Below are 20,275 nucleotides of genomic sequence, written 5' to 3'. Positions count from 1 at the left end.
CTTCGGCCTGTCATATATTTTGACAAGCTGTTGGCACAGGGCTGGGCGCTGCACCTGTGCCTCCCCAGTGCCTGAAAATGCTGGAATTTGATGCTGATGGACCAAACTGCCGTGTGCATATAGACTTAGTAGCAGAATTGTCAGCCTGTACCCTTGTTTGCTTGTCTATTGGCCTGCAAAACTTAAAAAACCTTTAGGCTGGTTTTACACTAGTGCGAATTGGATGCGTTTTTCCCCGCATTCAATTTGCATGACAGGAGATTGTGACCGGATGTCAATGGGGCGGGATCACACATCTCCGGAGTGGCAGGGGAGCGAATTGCACAGAGGTCCTGTGCGTCTTTGGCTCCGTTTCAGGTCCGAATTCAGGCAACAATTCAGGCCTGATTCGTCCCTGAAAAGGAGAACAGGGACACTCTGGACCCCTGCTATCAGCCACATTCATCTGCAGTGTGAACCCAGCCTTAAAGCTGAAGTTTAGGTATAGTTGCATTGATCCAGCTTGGACTAATGTAAGTATGCATACCTGACCCTCTGTAAGCTGCAAATCACTGTAGTAGTCGCCGTTATTACAGTGATACCAACAGTTTTCTGGATCCAGTGCTGAGTGTGATCACCCATCTCTAAACTTCATCCAATCAGAGAACGCCTTGTATTGATTGAAAAAAAAAGTCTTTCTCCAAATGGTGGCAGTACTGAGTACTGAGTGTGTAACCCCCCTGGGGTTATTATGCAGAAGGGCAGCCACCCGAGAATGAACCCAGAAGACTGCGTGGTTGTTATTACATACCATTGATTCCTAGATCGTAAGCTCCAACGAGCAGGACCCTCTGATTCCTCCTGTATTGAATTGTATTGTAACTGTACTGTCTGCCCTCATGTTGTAAAGTGCTGTGCAAACTGTTGGCGCTATATAAATCCTGTTTAATAATAATAATGATTAAAGGATTAGCCAGGGCCGTCTTAATAGCATCATGGGCCCCTGGGCAAAGTAATGCTCTGGGGCCCCTACAATGGAGACAGCGCAGGTAAATAGACATCAAGTAGGTAGGAGGAAGACAAGCGGAGCTTTCCCTTTTGGGTGGAGCTCCGCATTAACTACATAAACATCATTCTGTACAGCAAAGAAACAGTGGGAAAATACTACATACATAAAGTAACAAAGCTGTCCTGTGCATATAATATATCTGCTAGATTGATGCCTCCCCAGCACTATGGCCCTCTACACCCTATATATCCCCCCAGCACTCTGACCCCTCTACACCCCAGATATCCCCCCAGCACTCTGACCCCTCCACACCCCAGATATCTCCCCAGCACTCTGACCCCTCTACACCCCAGATATCTCCCCAGCACTCTGACCCCTCTACACCCCAGGTATCCCCCCCAGCACTCTGACCCCTCTACACCCCAGATATCTCCCCAGCACTCTGACCCTTCTACATCCCAGATATCCCCCCAGCACTCTGACCCCTCTACACCCCAGATATCTCCCCAGCACTCTGACCCCTCTGCACCCCAGATATCCCCCCAGCACTCTGACCCCTCTACACCCCAGATATCCCCCCAGCACTCTGACCCCTCTACACCCCAGATATCCCCCCAACACTTTGACCCCTATACATCCCAGATACCCCCCCCAGCACTCTGACCCCTCTACACCCCAGATATCTCCCCAGCACTCTGACCCCTCTGCACCCCAGATATCCCCCCAGCACTCTGACCCCTCTACACCCCAGATATCCCCCCAGCACTCTGACCCCTCTACACCCCAGATATCCCCCCAACACTTTGACCCCTATACATCCCAGATACCCCCCCCAGCACTCTGACCCCTCTACACCCTAGATATCCCCCAGCACTCTGACCTCTCTACATCCCAGATATCCCCCCAGCACTCTGACCCCTCTACACCCTAGATATCCCCCCCAACACTTTGACCCCTATACATCCCAGATACCCCCCCCCCCAGCACTCTGATCCCTCTACACCCTAGATATCCCCCCAGCACTCTGACCCCTCTACATCCCAGATATCCCCCCAGCACTCTGAGCCCTCTACATCCCAGATATCCCCCCAGCACTCGAACGCCTCTACATCCCAGATATCCCCCCAACACTCGAACCCCTCTACATCCCAGATATCTCCCCAGCACTCTGACCCCTCTACACCCTAGATATTTCCCCCAGCACTGTTACCATATACCATAAGATACCCCTTGTATTGTGACCCCACTACATCCCTGATACCCCCTACACTGTGGCCTCTCTACAACCCTGATACCTCTAGCACTATAGCCACCCAAGCTACCCCAAGCATTGCTACCCCCTATACACTCCAGATCCCTCCTCAGCATTGTTTTCCCCCATACACCTTTGATATCCCCCAGCACCATTATTCCATCCATGAAGTACCCCCTTTTCCAGTGGAGATACAGTGCATGTGAACTTTTGACTATGTGCCCACCTCCAGCACTGGACTCGCCTATACCAATCAAGCAGGCAGAAGGAGGGGCGGAGGAGGGAGCATCCCTCTGGGCATTCCAAGCCCTTCAGTGCAAACAGTGCTGGACAGCTGGGCTCACCATGACACCATCCACAATGCTACTTCCGCAGGTGGGCTCTCAGTGCTGCCGACTCAGCAGCTCCCACTCCAGCTCCCACCCCACAGCCTTCGAGTCCAGAGCATTCAAGCTGCATGGGGCGGGGTCAGAGCATCACTGGTGCTCCAGCCCTGCCCCTCCCTGCTGGCTGTGAAATAATAGGTATCGTTCTGCTCAGCATAGCGCACCTCTGCCAGCCCGCCTCTCCTGTGTATCCATCACTCTCAGTGCCATCATGGGGCCCCCAATTTTGGGGCAGCATGAGCTCAAGGACCAGCTGCTTTGGGGAAAGTGCAGGGGCCCCCCCATGCAGCTGGGGCCCCTGGGCAGTGCCCAGGGGTGCCCACTCATTAAGACTGCCCTGGGATTAGTTTGTCTTTTCACTAAAAAAATAAAACTATGACCTAACTGAAAAACACCCTCCCCACTCCTCTAATTTCGCTGCATGTACTGGTATAATGATCCAGCACTTTAAAACACCACTACACCTCGCCGAAGGCTGTGTAACAGCATAATGTGAACAATAATGAGCACTCATTGCTCAGCTCTGGTCTTGTTACTGCCCTGGCCAATCCATTTGAGGCTCCTTTTTTCCCGGGTATGTGTCCCAGAACAATGGATGGACTCTCATTGGTCAACACGGTAGATGGTCAGTGCAGAAGAGTAAGCATTTCACATTGTGAGAAGCATGCTGCTGTACAGCCTCCAGCATTGTTTAGTGCAGTTTTAAAGTACTGGACCTTTATACCAGCTGGAGAGGGCGTCCAAAGATGGGGATCACATTAAAGGTTTTTCTGTGAAAAGTTGAACTAACCCTTTAAATGGTAGTTTTCTCTATCTGCCTAGAGTTTAGGATGAAAATGTACTTGTATACTCTGAGTATATTTAACAGATTCAGTAGATAGCCCTCTCCACAAAGTACAACCAAAACCCCCACACCAGATACATGTGACTGCGACTCCCCTTTTTCCTGCAATAAGGTACTGGATGTCTAAGCAGCCTGAACGCTATTGCATAAAAGTGTGTGTGGGGTGGTGGGTCTTCAGCCTTTGTAAGCCATGATCAAGACCAACTTGGAGCACATGGCCTTTTCTCTTGGTTCCAGGAGATGAGCAGGTGGCAGGGGTGCACAGGGGGCTATTGAGTGAACCTGCTAATTTTAATAGGCAAAGAGCCGCTCCACCCAGAGTTGGTTTCTTATTTTCATGAGTGTGCAAAGCACGCTATGATCCTTTGTTGGGTCTTCATTACTGACCTTCATCCCACTAAACCCAGTATCACCCAGTAGAGTATTCCACTAAACCCAGCATAGCTCTGAGAGACTGTGATGGCTTTTCAGCTGCGTGGCTTAATACAATAAAGAGCTTGCTTTGCTTTGTGTTCTACACCTAAAATGACGCATACTGCAGCACCTTGCCAGTTATAACTCTGCAGCCCGGTTCACATGAACTTCTACTTCCAGCAGGTTCTTACATAGTTACATAGTAGGCGAGGTTGAAAAAAGACACAAATCCATCAAGTCCAACCTATGTGTGTGATTATGTGTCAGTATTACATTGTATATCCCTGTATGTTGCATTCATTTAGGTGCTTATCTAATAGTTTCTTGAAACTATCAATGCTCCCCGCTGAGACCACCGCCTGTGGAAGGGAATTCCACATCCTTGCCGCTCTTACAGTAAAACCTCTTTTCTTTTAATTTTAATGAGTGGCCACGAGTCTTGTTAAACTCTCTTCTGCGAAAAAGTTTTATTTCTATTGTAGGGTCACCAGTACGGTATTTGTATATTGAAATCATATCCCCTCTCAAGCGTCTCTTCTCCAGGGAGAATAAGTTCTGTGCTCGCAACCTTTCCTCATAACTAATATCCTCCAGACCCTTTATTAGCTTTGTTGTCCTTCTTTGTACTCACTCCATTTCCAGTACATCCTTCCTGAGGACTGGTGCCCAGAACTGGACAGCATACTCCAGTTGCGGCCGGACCAGAGTCTTGTAGAGCGGGAGAATTATCGTTTTATCTCTGGAGTTGATCCCCTTTTTAATGCATGCCAATATTGTTTGCTTTGTTAGCAGCAGCTTGGCATTGCATGCCATTGCTGAGCCTATCATCTACTAGGACCCCCAGGTCCTTTTCCATCCTAGATTCCCCAGAGATTCTCCCCCCAGTGTATAGATTGCATTCATATTTTTGCCACCCAAATGCATTATTTTACATTTTTCTACATTGAACCTCATTTGCCATGTAGTTGCCCACCCCATTAATTTGTTCAGATCTTTTTGCAAGGTTTCCACATCCTGCGGGGAAGTTATTGCCCTGCTTAGCTTAGTATCGTCTGCAAATACAGAGCTTGAACTTTTTATCCCATCCTCCAGGTCGTTTATGAACAAATTAAATAGGATTGGTCCCAGCACAGAACCCTGGGGAACCCCACTACCCACCCCTGACCATTCCGAGTACTCCCCATTTATCACCACCCTCTGAACTCGCCCTTGTAGTCAATCCATGTACTCACCCTATGGTCCATGCCAACGGACCTTATTTCGTACAGTAAACGTTTATGGGGAACTGTGTCAAATGCTTTAGCAAAATCCAGATACACCACGTCTACGGGCCTTCCTTTATCTAGATGGCAACTCACCTCCTCATGGAAGGTTAGTAGATTGGTTTGTCAAGAACGATTCTTCATGAATCCATGCTGATTACTGCTAATCATACCGTTCTCATTACTAAAACTTTACTTCAATCAGATATGTGGATGATCAAGGGACAAAACTTCAGAAACAAAGGAAGCTCTTGCTGGGAGTCTCATGCAGTGGCTTTGCGTACGTGACCAAAAACTGACGACTCAGCTCTCCCCATGTTGATGGCATCACTTGGCTTAGTATTGTGGTCTGCAGGTACAAGTCTACCCAGGTTCTGCTTGTTGATTTGATCATGGTGTTCTATGATTCAGCCTATCCTTCAGATCCCAGCAAGAGCCTTTTCAGGATACAATGATTCACATTGCACCTACATTTACGGTAACTTGCCTGTGCTTTAGCTTCATTTTTTTAAATGTCAAGATATTCACTCTGGCTGTGTTGTTTACTACTGTTCCTGCACGATAATCTTTGATTGGCTTCAAAATGATCAAACTGCAAAAAGCAAATGATCAATTTTAGTGTAACTTTTTAGTTTAAAGCTAAACACCAAGCAGATATAAAATATGTGACTTCATGCAGCTCTGAATTAATGAAGTCTACTGCACTGCAGAGCTCAGTGTGGGAGGTAGAAGCAACACAAGGAGTCAATTAAATGTGCTGCAGTGCAAGGGGCATGCTGATAGGAGGGGAGATCAGAGTGAAAGAGAGATTATTAGTGTGCTGCTTTTCCTTTTACTGTCCAATTACAGAGTGGAGCTGGAGCTGGGGGGCCTATGAAAGTGCACCAGAGACAGATCAGATCCCCTCCTCTGCTAGGTAGGACTGTGTTGTGTGGCAACGCCAAGTAACTCTGAGCACCAGATGGACAAAGTCAAAAGTTCAGTATATTTACACCCAATTATTATATAAAAAGTCTACACACCCCTGTTAATATTTTAGGTTTATGTGATGTAAAAAAATGAGACAAAGATAAATCATTTCAGAACTTTTTCCACCTTTAATGTGACCTGTAAACTGTACAACTCAATTTAAAAACAAACTGAAATCTTTTAAAGGGGAGAAGTAAAAATAAAATAATGTGGTTGCATAAGTGTGCACACCCTCTTATAACTGGGAATGTAGATGTGTTCAGAATTAAGCAATCACATTCAAACTCATGTTAAATAGGAGTCAGAACACACCTGCCATCATTTAAAGTGCCTCTGATTAACCCCAAATAAAGTTCAGCTGTTCTAGGAGGTCTTTCCTGACTTTTTCTTGGTCGTATCATCAATAGTATGTAAACTCTTGGAGGGGATGATAAGGGACTATATACAAGATTTTAGTAATAAGAACGATATCATTAGCAGTAATCAGCATGGATTCATGAAGAATCGTTCTTGCCAAACCAATCTATTAACCTTCTATGAGGAGGTGAGTTGCCATCTAGATAAAGGAAGGCCCGTAGGTTCTGTGCTGGGACCAATCCTATTTAATTTGTTTATAAACGACCTGGAGGATGGGGTAAACAGTTCAATCTCTGCATTTGCAGACGATACTAAGCTAAGCAGGGCAATAACTTCTCCGCAGGATGTGGAAACCTTACAAAAAGACCTGAACAAATTAATGGGGTGGGCGACTACATGGCAAATGGGGTTCAATGTAGAAAAATGTAAAATAATGCATTTGGGTGGCAAAAATATGAATGCAATCTATACACTGGGGGAGAGAACCTCTGGGGGAATCTAGGATGGAAAAGGACCTGGGGATCCTAGTAGATGCCAAGCTGCTGCTAATAAAGCAAACAGAATATTGGCATGCATTAAAAGGGGGATCAACTCCAGAGATAAAACGATAATTCTCCTGCTCTACAAGACTCTGGTCCAGCCGCACCTGGAGTATGCTGTCCAGTTCTGGGCACCAGTCCTCAGGAAGGATGTACTGGAAATGGAGCGAGTACAAAGAGTACAAAGGGCTACAAAGCTAATAAAGGGTCTGGAGGATCTTAGTTATGAGGAAAGGTTGCGAGCGCTGAACTTATTCTCTCTGGAGAAGAGACGCTTGAGAGGGGATATGATTTCAATTTACAAATACTGTACTGGTGACCCCGCAATAGGGATAAAACTTTTTCACAGAAGAGAGTTTAATAAGACTCGTGGCCACTCATTACAATTAGAAGAAAAGAGGTTTAACCTTAAACTACGTAGAGGGTTCTTTACTGTAAGAGCGGCAAGGATGTGGAATTCCCTTCCACAGGCGGTGGTCTCAGCAGGGAGCATTGATAGCTTCAAGAAACTATTAGATAATCACCTGAATGACCGCAACATACAGGGATATTTAATGTAATACTGACACATAATCACACACATAGGTTGGACTTGATGGACGTGTGTCTTTTTTCAACCTCACCTACTATGTAACTATGTATCCTACAGTAAAAGCCATGATCCGCAGCATCCAAAGCATCAGAGGAATCTCATTGTTAAAAGGTATCAGTCAGGAGAAAGGTACAAAAGAATTTCCAAGGCATTAGATATACCATGGAATACAGTGAAGATAGTCATGATCAAATGGAGAAAATATGGCACAACAGTGACATTACCAAGAACTGGATGTCCCTCCAAAACTGATGAAAAGAAAACTGGTCAGGGAGGCAGCCAAGAGGCCTACACCAACATTAACGGAGCTGCAGGAATATCTGGCAAGTACTGGCTGTGTGTACATGTGACAACAATCTGCCATATTCTTCATACGTCTGGGCTATGGGGTAGAGTGGCAAAACGGAAGCCTTTTCTATTACGAAGAAAAATATCCAAGCCTGGCTAATTTTTGCAAAAACACATCTGACGTCTCCCAAAAGCATGTGGGAAAATATGTTATGGTCTGATGAAACCAAGATTGAACTTTTTTGGCTATAATTTCAAAAGATATGTTTGGTGCAAAAACAACACTGCACATCACCAAAAGAACACCATACCCACAGTGAAGCATGGTGGTGGCAGCATCATGCTTTTGGGGTGTTTTTCTTCAGCTGGAACAGGAGCCTTAGTCAAGGTAGAGGGAATTATGACCAGTTCCAAATACCAGTCAATATTGGCACATAACCTTCAGGCTTCTGCTAGAAAGCTGAACATGAAGGGGAACTTCACCTTTTCAGCATTAGAACAAACCAATACATACATCCAAATCAACAAAGGAATGGCTTCACCAGAAGAAGATTCAAGTTTTGGAATGGCCCAGCCAGAGCCCAGACCTGAATCTGATTGAAAATCTGTGGGGGTGATCTGAAGAAGGCTGTGCACAGGAGATGCTTTTGCAATCTGACAGATTTTGAATGTTTTTTCAAAGAAGAGTGGGCAAATATTGCCAAGTCAAGATGTGCGATGCTGATAGACTCATACCCAAAACGACTGAGTGCTGTAATAAGATCAAAAGGTGCTTCAACAAAATATTTATTAGTGTAAGGGTGTGCACACTTATGCAACCATATTATTTTATTTTTTTATTTTTACTTCCCTCCACTTAAAAGATTTCAGTTTGTTGTTCAATTGAGTTGTACAGTTTATAGGTCACATTAAAGGTAGAAAACAAAATCTGAAATGATTTATCTTTTTCTCATTTTTTTTACATCACAGGAACCTGACATTTTAACAGGGGTGTATAGACTTTTTATATCCACTGTGTATATATATTGTGCTGGAGAAACTGATATAAGCCTTCGTAGCACTTGCTGTCAAACCGACTGCTAAGTAGAAAGGGGCTGATTTAAAGGGTTTGTTCACCTTAAAAAAATACTCTATGCAGACCATGAACACTATTCCATCATTTTAAACTAATTCACTTTTAAAAATATCCAATTATGCTCCACCCATACCTGTAGGCCTTTTATGCATGGAGTGACTAATACAAAATGTGGACAAGGTATGGTGAGAATTACTCCTGCGCTTGTGAAGGCGTTTGTTGTATAAATAGGTTGTATTGTAGAAGGTGGAAAGACTGGAGGAGATGGTAATGCATGTCCCGCTGCCTCAACTGACCAAGGGTGGTCTGGAGAAGACTGTGTGGAAGGAGGTGGATGGAGGGTGTGTGATCAAACGCCTACATCAAAACATGTTTGGTTTATTCATGTAAAATGGAATACAAACATATAAATAATACAAATACTACATTTCGTAAAATCAGGTGACAAAATAAGCGCTAAAATTGGGGTATGCCCATGTTGAGGCATGTATTTAAAATCACCTCCTTCCACACATGCATGGAGTGACGCCTGCCCCGAATGCTTCCGATATTTTTCACAGCTCCATCCTGTCCTCTTCTCTAGGATGGACCTACCATTAGGACAAGTGCCACCTAGCAGTATAGGAGGCAGCGCCATCCTGCTTCCCTGCAAATTCCCTTGTGCTTTCCGCTAAACAGATGAGCTAAGCAGATGCGATGTGAGAGAAAGTGTTGCCACTGCTGAGGTCATCTACAGTGACAAGATATCACTGTGCATGTGTAGGGCTCAGAAAGACAGCGCTTGCTCCTGTACCACTAGGAGGCACTCCTCCTAACAGTTGAACATAAAAACAAAAGCTGACAGCGCTTCTACACTGCAATCCTATGTTAAATTAGTTTAAATACTTTGTCGGTGCCCCTCCTAAAGCCTCTGCAAGCCATAATGGTGCACAACAGTTAAAAGAGCCGGCACAATTGATGTATTTCAGCCTATGCAGGCCTTAGTCATAATTAACATGACTAAGGCCTGCATAGACTGAATGCGTCAGCTGTTTTGTTCCTGGCTTTTACCCCAAAATCGTTTTCAATAAAAAAAGATTGTATTTTAACCTGTCGAGCTGCCGGCTCTCTTGACTGTTGCATCTTAACAGTTGCTCCTAACTTGAGAAGAGTACAGGACCGAGCTGTAATAAATATGAGCTTTTGGGGAAGGCTTCATTACATTCAGGAATAGCCTACAGATATAGGAGGACCATAAATGCAGACAAACACTGTAGCTACAAATAGCTACTGACTTTATTTCAACATTTTTATTGCAGTATTTCACAAGAAAGAATACAAAAATTAGGACAAAGAATGAATTTCTTCCGCAATATAAAATACTCACTGAATGGGTAAAAGGTCCGAACAGTTTTAAACATAAAAGAACATATAAAAAGGGGCATTTTTCCAGTTAAGAATTTTCAGTCATTACAGATTCTCAATGTGGGTTGACCCCAGAACTTATTCAAAACTCTAGATAATGCGTTTACAAGGCACATCCCAGGCTCATTGTACATTAAAGGACAGAGCAACTACTTATTGCATTTCAAGCTTCGGGTCAGCTCATAAACCCCAATGACTGTCGGATGCATCTAGTAACAACTGTATACGTTCATGGAAGAGGACCTATACTTCCAAGAAAAAAAACACAACCCTCTTCAACCAGGAGGCGGTCTTCACTCTGAGGAAGTTGAAACACTTCTAGATTTATAGGAGATAGGCAAGGTGACCTGAGAAAAGAGAAGAAAGGAAGAGTTGAGGAGGAAAGTAGGGTATGACCCGCGCGCTGAATCCCACCAACATGAATCTGCCTTAGTCGTGTATGGATCGAGGATCTCGAGTCAGGTATTTGACTCATGGATCCCAAACTTTCTCAAACATCCGCATTTTTTATTCAAGATCGCTGACATGCGCTCATTGAGCATAATCCAGGAAAGTTTTTGCTTGAGCTGTTCGAATAGCAAGACATCCGATTTCTAAGATTTTGCGATGGTGATTTTTGCTGATATGAATATAAAGACTATGAGATGTCTCTGAGGTCTCAAGGCTGTCTCCACCTTGTAGCCAATCAGAGCATGTCTCGGGGATTTGACAAGGTTTACTTGGGTGAGAGTGTAGATAAAGTTGTACCCACTGATCCATTAAGGCCTTACCTTAGGGCACTGCCACCAAATGTGGTACATCGTCCCTTTGTGCCCGCATCCACAGAAACACAGGGGAGATGCTCCCAGTATATAATTTGCCAGCCTAGCTGGTACCATGTACCATCTCAGAAGCACTTTATAATTCACTTCGACAATAGAGGTATTAATAAACGACCTCAAGGCCTCCTGGGCTATAGAGTGCCATTTGTCCAGGTCAATAGTTTCCTGGAGGTCTACCTCCCATTTTTCCATATAACCCTGGTTGACAAACGTATTAGTCAAAATAGTATAGATTTCTGAAAAATGCCCTCGGATTTTATCAAACTTCTGACACAAATATTCCATGGAGGTCATGGTTGCTTTGAGTATAATGAAAGAACTCTGAAGCCGGCATTTGATGTTTCTCTATTAAAATCCTCCTTGTCAATATCCCCCTGTGATCACATGAATCAGCTATTCGCATGAAAGCCTTTATTGGACCACCAGTCGAATGTTCTAGGGGTGAGGCCCGGGGTGAACTCACTATTTATAAGAATAGGGGCTAGAGCGGTATGCTGGTATTTAAATTTGTGAGGTTTAGATAGTCTATCCCAAATTTCCATAGAAAAGGAAAGAGCTGGGCATAGGAAGCTGCTGACTTTTTATATAAAGACACTTAACTGTCCAGGGAGCAAGCGATGTCTTCACCCAAACAAATTCTTCAGTCAGCCTAATGTGCTGGTGTCTGCATAGCCAGTAAAGGAAACAGGAGGTGAAGCCTTGTGGCTTCACAGTCAATTTCCCACTGCGCATGCGTGAGCCACACTGCGCCTTGCGAATGGTTCCGTAGTCTTCTGGGGCCTGTGATATGTCCCGGAAATCTACGGGTGATAGAGGGGGGCGAAATGTCAAAAACAGGTGCCTGCTCCCCAACTTAAAAGTGCCAAATGTGGCAGAGGAGGGTGCAAACAAGCGGAGCTTCCCCTTTTGGGTGGAGGCCATACATGGATCAAAATTTGGCTGGTTTAGCAGGAAGCAGACAAATTTTGATCCATGCATGAGCAGGGAGGTTGTACAGAAATCAATCTACCAATTGACTTCTGAAAAACTGTCCTGTCAAAATTTTCCCTGCTCGATCAGTGTCCCTAGCTATAGTCCCTGGTTGAATGGAAAAAAAAGACTCATCTATGGGCTTCAAGGTATGTGTATTTTTTGATAAAGGCAGTCAGACAGTCATGCAAAAAGCAGATGACATTTCGGGGGCCTTCTGGGGGGAGGGGGTATACTACACTTACAATAATCCTATACCTTTAATTTAAAAGAACACAAATACTTACCTTTCCTATTGTCTACGCTACTGAACGACACACTGCTTTTGATCCCCTGTGGCTCCCCCACAGATTTAGCTGGTTATTCCCCTTGACCTCAGTAGGAACCAATAAGAGCTACTGCAAACCCAGGAGATCGACATCCTGGAAGTGTCAGTTTCCTAGCAGACTTCACATGAAGATTTCTTAGGATCAGAACGGTGTTCAGTGATGCCATCAGCAAGAAAGGTAGGTATTTACACCGTTCTTTTACAGGTAAAGCTCTGTTTAAAAATGTAGTATAGCAACAGGGTCACTTCAAATGTCTGCAGTCACCCCCGTAGCTTGGGGTTTAAGGAACATTTGACTGCTGAAAATAACAAAACTAGCATACCATGATGGGAACGGAGCTCATTATGGTTCTTATTTTCTATCAATTTATATTTACAAGATGTCGTTTTCAGCCTTCTGACATCCTTCAATCTCTTTTTCAACCTTCTAAATAAAATAACATTTGCTGTGATCGCTGCCTTCTGTCACCTCTATTGAACATAATCCGTAATAACATGAATCACCCTATTATTATTTCTGTGCTCTATTTATAAAGCTCCCCCATTCATCTGTAGCTTAATACAAGCAGAAACAATACAGAGCTTGTACACAGGATATATCTATATATAGTACACTGGGACACAATTGCGGGCCTCTGCCAATGGCAGTTGTGCCTGTTTATTGTTTGAAAATCTAGATTATTATTTTTAGCATATTCACGTTGTTAACCGTTTGTGCTGGTACTTTCGATAGTATGTGAAGAGTTTTTGTATACTGTATGGATATATACATGTATATTTATTCAGGTATGTATGTATATTTATGGTACTACATTTCTAATTTTTTTTGGAGTTTGGAAGGGTTGAGGGGAAAGGGGGGTGCAAAATATTAAGGTGGAATGAACCAAAAAATTGAAGATCTGCATTAGTACAGGAAACATCTAAAATGTTAAATGAGCCAAAGTGGTATCCTGAAATGTCCTTCATTTGTCTTGGATCCCTCTTAAAAATAGCAGTGTACCTGCTGGTATGTGAGTGTGCCTAGGTACCCCGGAGCCTACATGCTCGTAGGTCTATATCTGCCGTGTGAGATCTAAGGCACTGTGCCCTCTGACTACTAGTCTTAGCATATTTGGAGTGATATTTGGTGATGTCACTACTATATTGTTCACTGTTTTCCCTTGCTGGTGAATCTGAGAAAGCAAAACCCTGCTTTACCAAGATGGCCACCTTCTCACAGAGAAACATTGCAGAACAGGTGCATTGTAAATGAGTGATGGGGAATGATCGGTTGCAAGGAAACCACATGCGATACTGGTTTAATAGTCCTTTGTCCCCTGCCTGCCCTTTTTTCTAAACATTCCTTAAAGCGGAGTTCCACCCAAAAATGGAACTTCTGTTTTTCGGATCCCCCCCACCTCCGGTGTCATATTTGGCACCTTTCAGGGGAGAGGGGGGAGCAGATACCTGTCTAATACAGGTATTTTGCTCCCACTCCCGGGCATAGATACCCAAGCCACCCGTGGGTATCTACACCACTTCCGGCGCCTTCTCCGTCTCCCCCGCTGTCTTCTGAGATACACATAGGCCCCAGAAGACAGCAGGGACCAGTGGGAACACGCAGCGCGAGTTGCGCATGCACAGTAGGGAACAGGAAGTGAAGCCACAGGGCTTCACTTCCTGTTTACCTTACCGAAGATGGCAGCAGCAGCACCCGAGAGCCGAGGGACAGATCGGCTTCGGGTGCCGACATCACGGGCACCCTGGACAGGTAAGTGTCCTTATTTTAAAAGTCAGCAGCTGCAGTATTTGTAGCTGCTGACTTTAAAAAAAAAAAAAAAAAAAATCGGCAGAGCTCCGCTTTAATGAAATTTGTTATATACAGTATCTGAATAGTCCATATAACACATTAAATAGGGGGGAACTTCAGAAGAGAAATAAATATAACAAAGGCAGTAACAGGTACAGCAAATTGTAGCTTAAAAGATATTAGAACAAGAACAGCATGCAAGGAACAGTTCAGCTTTGTTCCAAGCAGGTTTGAACTTTTTATTCAGCAAGGCAATAAATGAAGACCGTACCGTGCAGGAAGACTTTGTACTGCAAGTCCATAGAAAAATATCAATATATATATAAAACAATAGCAAAATATCAGATCATTCAAGCCAGTAACTAAACTCAAATCAGGGTGTCGCTGAATGGGTACCCTAAAACTAACAGGCAGCTCTGATATCTTTTTAGTGTTGTGTCAGTAGTCAGCCTTTCTCCTAGCAGCAAGCCCTCACATAGAGAGCCATCGACCTTCAGTCAGCTTGCATATACACTATATTGCCAAAAGTATTGGGAAGCCTGTCACTTCCATATGGGCATGTTGTTGGTATTAGCGGGTGATGTTCTGCGAACACCATCACTGTTTTTACACTGTCGCTGTTCTGTGAAAACAAGTAACTCGTTTTGCTGCTGCTGGAGAGTCAGCGGAAGTGACGTGGTTGGAGATTTAGGCGAGTTGGCTGTTTTGGCAGAACACCGGCACTGTAAGCTGGACCTTCAGAGTGCATGCGCTGGTGATGTCATTGGCTGCATGCACTCTGAATATCTCCTAAACTCTGAAAGTTTAGGAGATATGCACAGTACCCACAGGTAAGCTCTATTAAAGTTTACTACCACTTTAAGGGCTCGTTCACACTGGGAATCGTACAGGAACACGCTGTATATTCCTGTGCGATTAACATGCGGTTCTGTGCACTGCGATTTAAGCCATTCGTTTTAAAACTTACTGCAACCAGATCGCATGGTACTTCTGTACCATGCAATCCGGTGCAGGTAAAGGCACTGCATTTGCTACCTGGGTTTGGGGTGTCATTAACTTAATAATATTGACACCCGCTGCAGTAGCTTTTGAACATGCTACGGGAAACGTGCACGGAACGCGGGTTTCCTGAACTGCATTTTGGTATGAATGGGCCCTAAAGCCGGACTCCCGACAATCAGTTGAATGCACACATTTCTTTGTTTTATATTAACCACTTGCCGACCACCGCACGCCGATATACGTCGGCACAATGGCAGCGGTGGGCAAATGGGCGTACCTGTACGTCCCCTTTAATTTGCGGGGCTAGTGTGCGCGCACCACGTACAGCGTGACCGTGCCTGCGGGTCCTGCAGACTCGATATCCGCCGGTGTCCCGCGATCGTGTCATGGAGCGGCAGAACGGGGAGATGCCTATGTAAACAAGGCATTTCCCTGTTCTACTGCTCCCTGTCATCGGGAGCAGTGATCGCTGTCATATCAGTGGTAGCCCATCCCCCCCACAGTTAGAATCACTCCCTAGGACACACTTAACCCCTTGATCGCCCCCTAGTGTTTAACCTCTTCCCTGCCAGTGTCATTTACACAGTAATCAGTGCATTTTTATAGCACTGATCGCTGTATAAATGACAATGGTCCTAAAATAGTGTCCAAAGTGTCCGATGTGTCCACCATAATGTCGCAGTCCTGATAAAAAATGCAGATCGCCGTCTTTACTAATAAAAAAATAATAATAAAAATGCCATAAATCTATCCCCTATTTTGTAGACACTATAACTTTTGCGCAAACCAAACAATATATGCTTATTGCGAAATTTTTACCAAAAATATGTAAGAGGAATACATATCGACCTAAACTGAGGAAAAAATTAGTTTTTTATATATTTTTTGGGGATATTTATTATAGCAAAATGTAAAAAATATTGCTTTTTTTTTCAAAATCATTGCTCTTTTTTTGTTTATAGCGCAAAAAATAAAAACCGCAGAGGTGATCAAATACCACCAAAAGAAAGCTCTATTTGTAGTAAAAAAAGATGTCAATTTTGTTTTGGTGTAACATCGCACGGCCGCGCAATTGTCAGTTAAAGCAACGCAGTGCCGAATCGCAAAAAGTGCTCTGGTCAGGAAGGGGGTAAAATCTTCTGGGGGCTGAAGCCGTTAAAGATAGCAGATATGCCATACTGGCCATCAATGAGAGATAAATTTGATGATGAAATGATGCAATTTACTGGTAAAAGAACATTTATTGACAAAGTAACGAAACATGTTTCAAAAGTTTGCATTTTAACATCATAAAGGAAACCAACAAATGGTATCACTTTATCGCCAGACTTTGTACTTTAATTATAAATGATAGAAGTGCATCAAAAATCCTTTACATGTCTAATATGGGTAAGAATAGGCCCGTTCAGCCTCATCCTTTAGTAGCTCGGGGAGATCTGTAGCCGCAGTCTTCAAAGGAGATACAATCTAATGTCAGTTTAAAAGCACCTCCGTTTGCTTTTATCCCAGCAGTTCCCTTCTCTGTAGAGACTGTGGCTGACTAATGACATACTCTGGAGAGGTAAATGCTTGGATTGTGTTTCCTGTGGAGGAATGGCCTTATTTCCTTTGTGAAAGGCTTCAGCAGTCAACAGGTTAACCACATGCTAATTAAAGCATCCTGAGGACTCTCTTCATCAAATGTCCCATGCTGTTTTAACACAGATGCTAATGTTTTGTGTACCACCAATCAGAAATCAGCCGCACTGTGCTCAAGCACATGAAGAATATTTGGGGAAAGAGAGGTTGAAGACCTTATCAGCGGTTAACTGGCCTGTGTTTGGCTGCCTTTGACGTTTACACTTGAAAGATTATCTACGAGGCCATTGCACAGCAAGGATGAAAGATGAAGTTTCATATTCAGCCCTCACACTATCAGTTCTGTTGCCCTGTTCACATTGTGGGTGTTTCGTGCCTTTAAGGACAGCTCTCTGCTGTGAGATTTGGTTAGTGCTACCACTGTAAAATATACCCTGGAATTTATAAAGTGTGTCCCAGACACTCTTTAAAATGGAGTCATGCCTCTGCCTGACAATTGCTGCTACCAGTGACAGATTACCGTACGTGTTGAAAACCGTTACATGAATTTATCACATGGAGACATGGTGGAGGTGAAACTGAGGCCGATATATATTCATACTATGGACACTCATAGTGTCAGTGGTTGCTAGGATGGTGTCGGGTGTGTAGCCGACAGCAGCCTAGCAACCACTGATACTGTGTAGACAACAGCATCCTAGCACCAGTGAAATCTGTGTAATTAACAACATCCTTGCAAAGACACCTATAAAGACACCAAGTAGCCGGCAGATACGTTAGAAGGCTGGCCGCAGGCCAGCCTGAATTTGTTGGAGGAGTCTGAGGGCTATATATACCTCCTCCTCTATTAGATCCTTTGTCGGCTCCTTTGTGGGTTCCCACCCAACCGTTCCCCCATACTTTCATCATTTCATTTACATATTCATTTAGAGTATGCCCTCTTTTAGGCATACTGACCAGCTAGGCCAAGGCACACTTCAGGTCTTGGTAGTTAGGATTATCGCATTTCCAAGTAAAGACTCTGACTACAAATTAATTTATCACATGGAGGCATGGTGGAGGTGGAACTGAGGTCTATATATTCATACTTTGGACACTCATAGTGATAATGGTTGCTAGGATGCTGTCAGCTGTGTAGCCGACAGCATCGCAGCAATCACTGATACTGTATAGCCGACAGTATCCTGGCACCAATGACGCTGTGTAACTAACAACATCCTTGCAAAAAGAGACGCTGAGTAGCAAACAGCAATCTAGGATCCAGTGATGTTGTGTAGCTGACAGCATCCTAGCAACTAGTGACACGGTGTAGCTGACAGCATCCTATCAACCAGTGATGCTGTGTTATTAATAGCATCCTTGCAACCACTTACATGTGTAGGGGGGATAGGGGTGGCACACACAAGGATGTATACTCACTGAAGCCGCACGTTAAAGCGGTTGTAAACAATGGCTGGTTAACAAAGAAAAAAAAAACACCTGTAAGGCAATTTCATAATGTGCTAGTATGCATCACATACTAGCACGTTATGAAGTACTTACCCTAGAACAAAGCCCTCCAGCAGTGCTCTGTCACCACTGAGAGGGCTGACATCTATCCTCGGTCTTTCTTCCAGGTTCACACGATACGGCTGTGTGATTGGCTGGAGCCGCATTGACATCACTGATGGGAGCCCTCGGTTCTGGCACAAAGCTCTGAAGTTCCGGCAAGGGTAGGCGCACGCCCCGGTGATGTCACCGGCTACATCCAAGGTGAATACCTTCTAAATGGTGCACAATTAGGAGATATTCATTTTACCTACAAGTAAGCCTTATTAATCACAAAGCGTGCTTTACTACTACTTTAAAAGAGAAGTTCAGGTCCCCCCCCCCCCCAAAAAAAAAAATTATACATCCCTGGATGAATGCAGAAATAATCCGATGCTGAATCTGTCCCCCGCCGCCTCTACACTGAGAACTGAGCCATCAAACACCCCTGATCGCTCAGTTCTCCCCTCTGCTCAGAGCCCCTCCAGCGCTTACTGGAGTGCTGGGCTGTACAGGGGGTGGGAGCGGCTGGCTCAGTCTCCCAGCGACTAGCTGAGAGGCTAAGCCAAATGCTGGTCCAGGCTGCTGGGTGGATCCCGACTGTAAATTCAGGATCGATCCAGTGTCTGGACCGGCTGAGTGACGTCGGCCACCAGTGGGTTTTAGCCCGCTATCGGCTGAAAACGGGTCACAGGAGTGCAGAATGAACTGCACTCCTGTGATCCATAGGATAGATAGGGCCAAAAAAACTTTGGCTATACTTCTCCTTTAAGCACCTTGGACTGTCTCTGTAGGCCATCATAGAGTTAGTGCTTATCTACGAACTGGAGGTTTTTCTTTTTTAATTTGTTCTAGCAATAGCAACCTATTGTGAAAGTGGTGCAAACAAAAAGCTACCTGAATTTGTTGCATATGCCAGAACTCGACACATGCAACAAACTGCAAGACTTCCATGAATAAGGAGCAGGACTTATTAAAATGACCATATCTCCAATTTTACAAATTTTTTTTTGAATCACCCTATGTATCTTTGCTAATACGTACTTAGTTTGCTTTAATCCTGTGTTTTATATATAATTTTTCAATCTTCGTTTACAAAGGCTCCATCAGGCATGTGCCTAGTGATCTCCTAATGCCGCGTACACACGACCGGTTTAGCGGTCGTAATAAACTCCAACGGTTTCTCAGACGGAATTCCATTCAAGCGGTCTTGCCTACATACGTTCAACCCAAAGTCCGACCAAAGTCCGACCGTCCAGAACGCGATGACGCACAACACTTACGACGGCACTAGAAAAAGGAAGTTCAATAGCCAGTAGTCAATAGCTTCCGTCTCGTACTTGCTTCAGAGCATGTGTCATTTTTGGTCCGTTGGACCAGCAAACAGACGATCAGTTTTCCCGATAGGAATTGGGTCCGTCGGAAAGATTTAGAACATGTTCCATTTCTAGGTCCGTCAGATTTTTCGAAAAAAAAAAAGTCAGATGAGGCCTACACACAATCAGTATATACGATGAAAAGCTTCCGTCGGGCTTTTTCTGTCGGACATTCCGCTTGTGTGTACGCGGCATAAGAGATTTTGGTGGGTAGAGCGGGGAATTTTGTCTCAGAATTGGGTGTTGCCAGAACACCGGCAGTCAGATTTTTTGCAGAGTGGGAAGGCCACATGTAGTCAAGCAGGGCCAGGATAAAAAGCAGAAGCGCTTTCCAGGTTGATTGTAGCCCCTGGCAGTATTTTCCTTCTAAATGTTCATATTTGGGTAGCATGTGCCCTTCAATTTCTACAGCAGTTTAGGCAGAAAAGAAATATGCCTGTTTGACTTGTATATGCAATAAAAATCCTTGGCTGTATTTTTTAAAAGTAACTCTTTCTGTCTTTATAGTATCTTGC

At 44.2% G+C, this 20,275-nt stretch overlaps 1 protein-coding gene across 2 annotated transcripts in view; it reads left to right on the top strand.

Annotated features, from left to right (window-relative positions):
* The window catches only part of PRICKLE2 (prickle planar cell polarity protein 2), a 437,307-nt gene that overhangs the window by 159,183 nt on the left and 257,849 nt on the right, over positions 1-20,275 (top strand). The window contains exon 1 of one of the 2 annotated variants that reach the window (XM_073592180.1): positions 12,557-12,666. The exons of the other annotated variant lie outside the window; for it this stretch is intronic. The gene's annotated coding sequence lies outside the window, so the exon portion shown is untranslated. Of the gene's footprint in view, positions 1-12,556; positions 12,667-20,275 lie in introns of those variants that run through there. 2 annotated transcript variants of the gene reach the window in all.

Source organism: Aquarana catesbeiana, linkage group LG07, assembly GCF_042186555.1.
Source record: "Aquarana catesbeiana isolate 2022-GZ linkage group LG07, ASM4218655v1, whole genome shotgun sequence".
NCBI classification, from domain to species: Eukaryota; Metazoa; Chordata; class Amphibia; order Anura; family Ranidae; genus Aquarana; species Aquarana catesbeiana.
The sequence above is the reverse complement of the archived record's forward strand: the minus strand, read 5'-3'. Positions and strand labels throughout refer to the sequence as shown.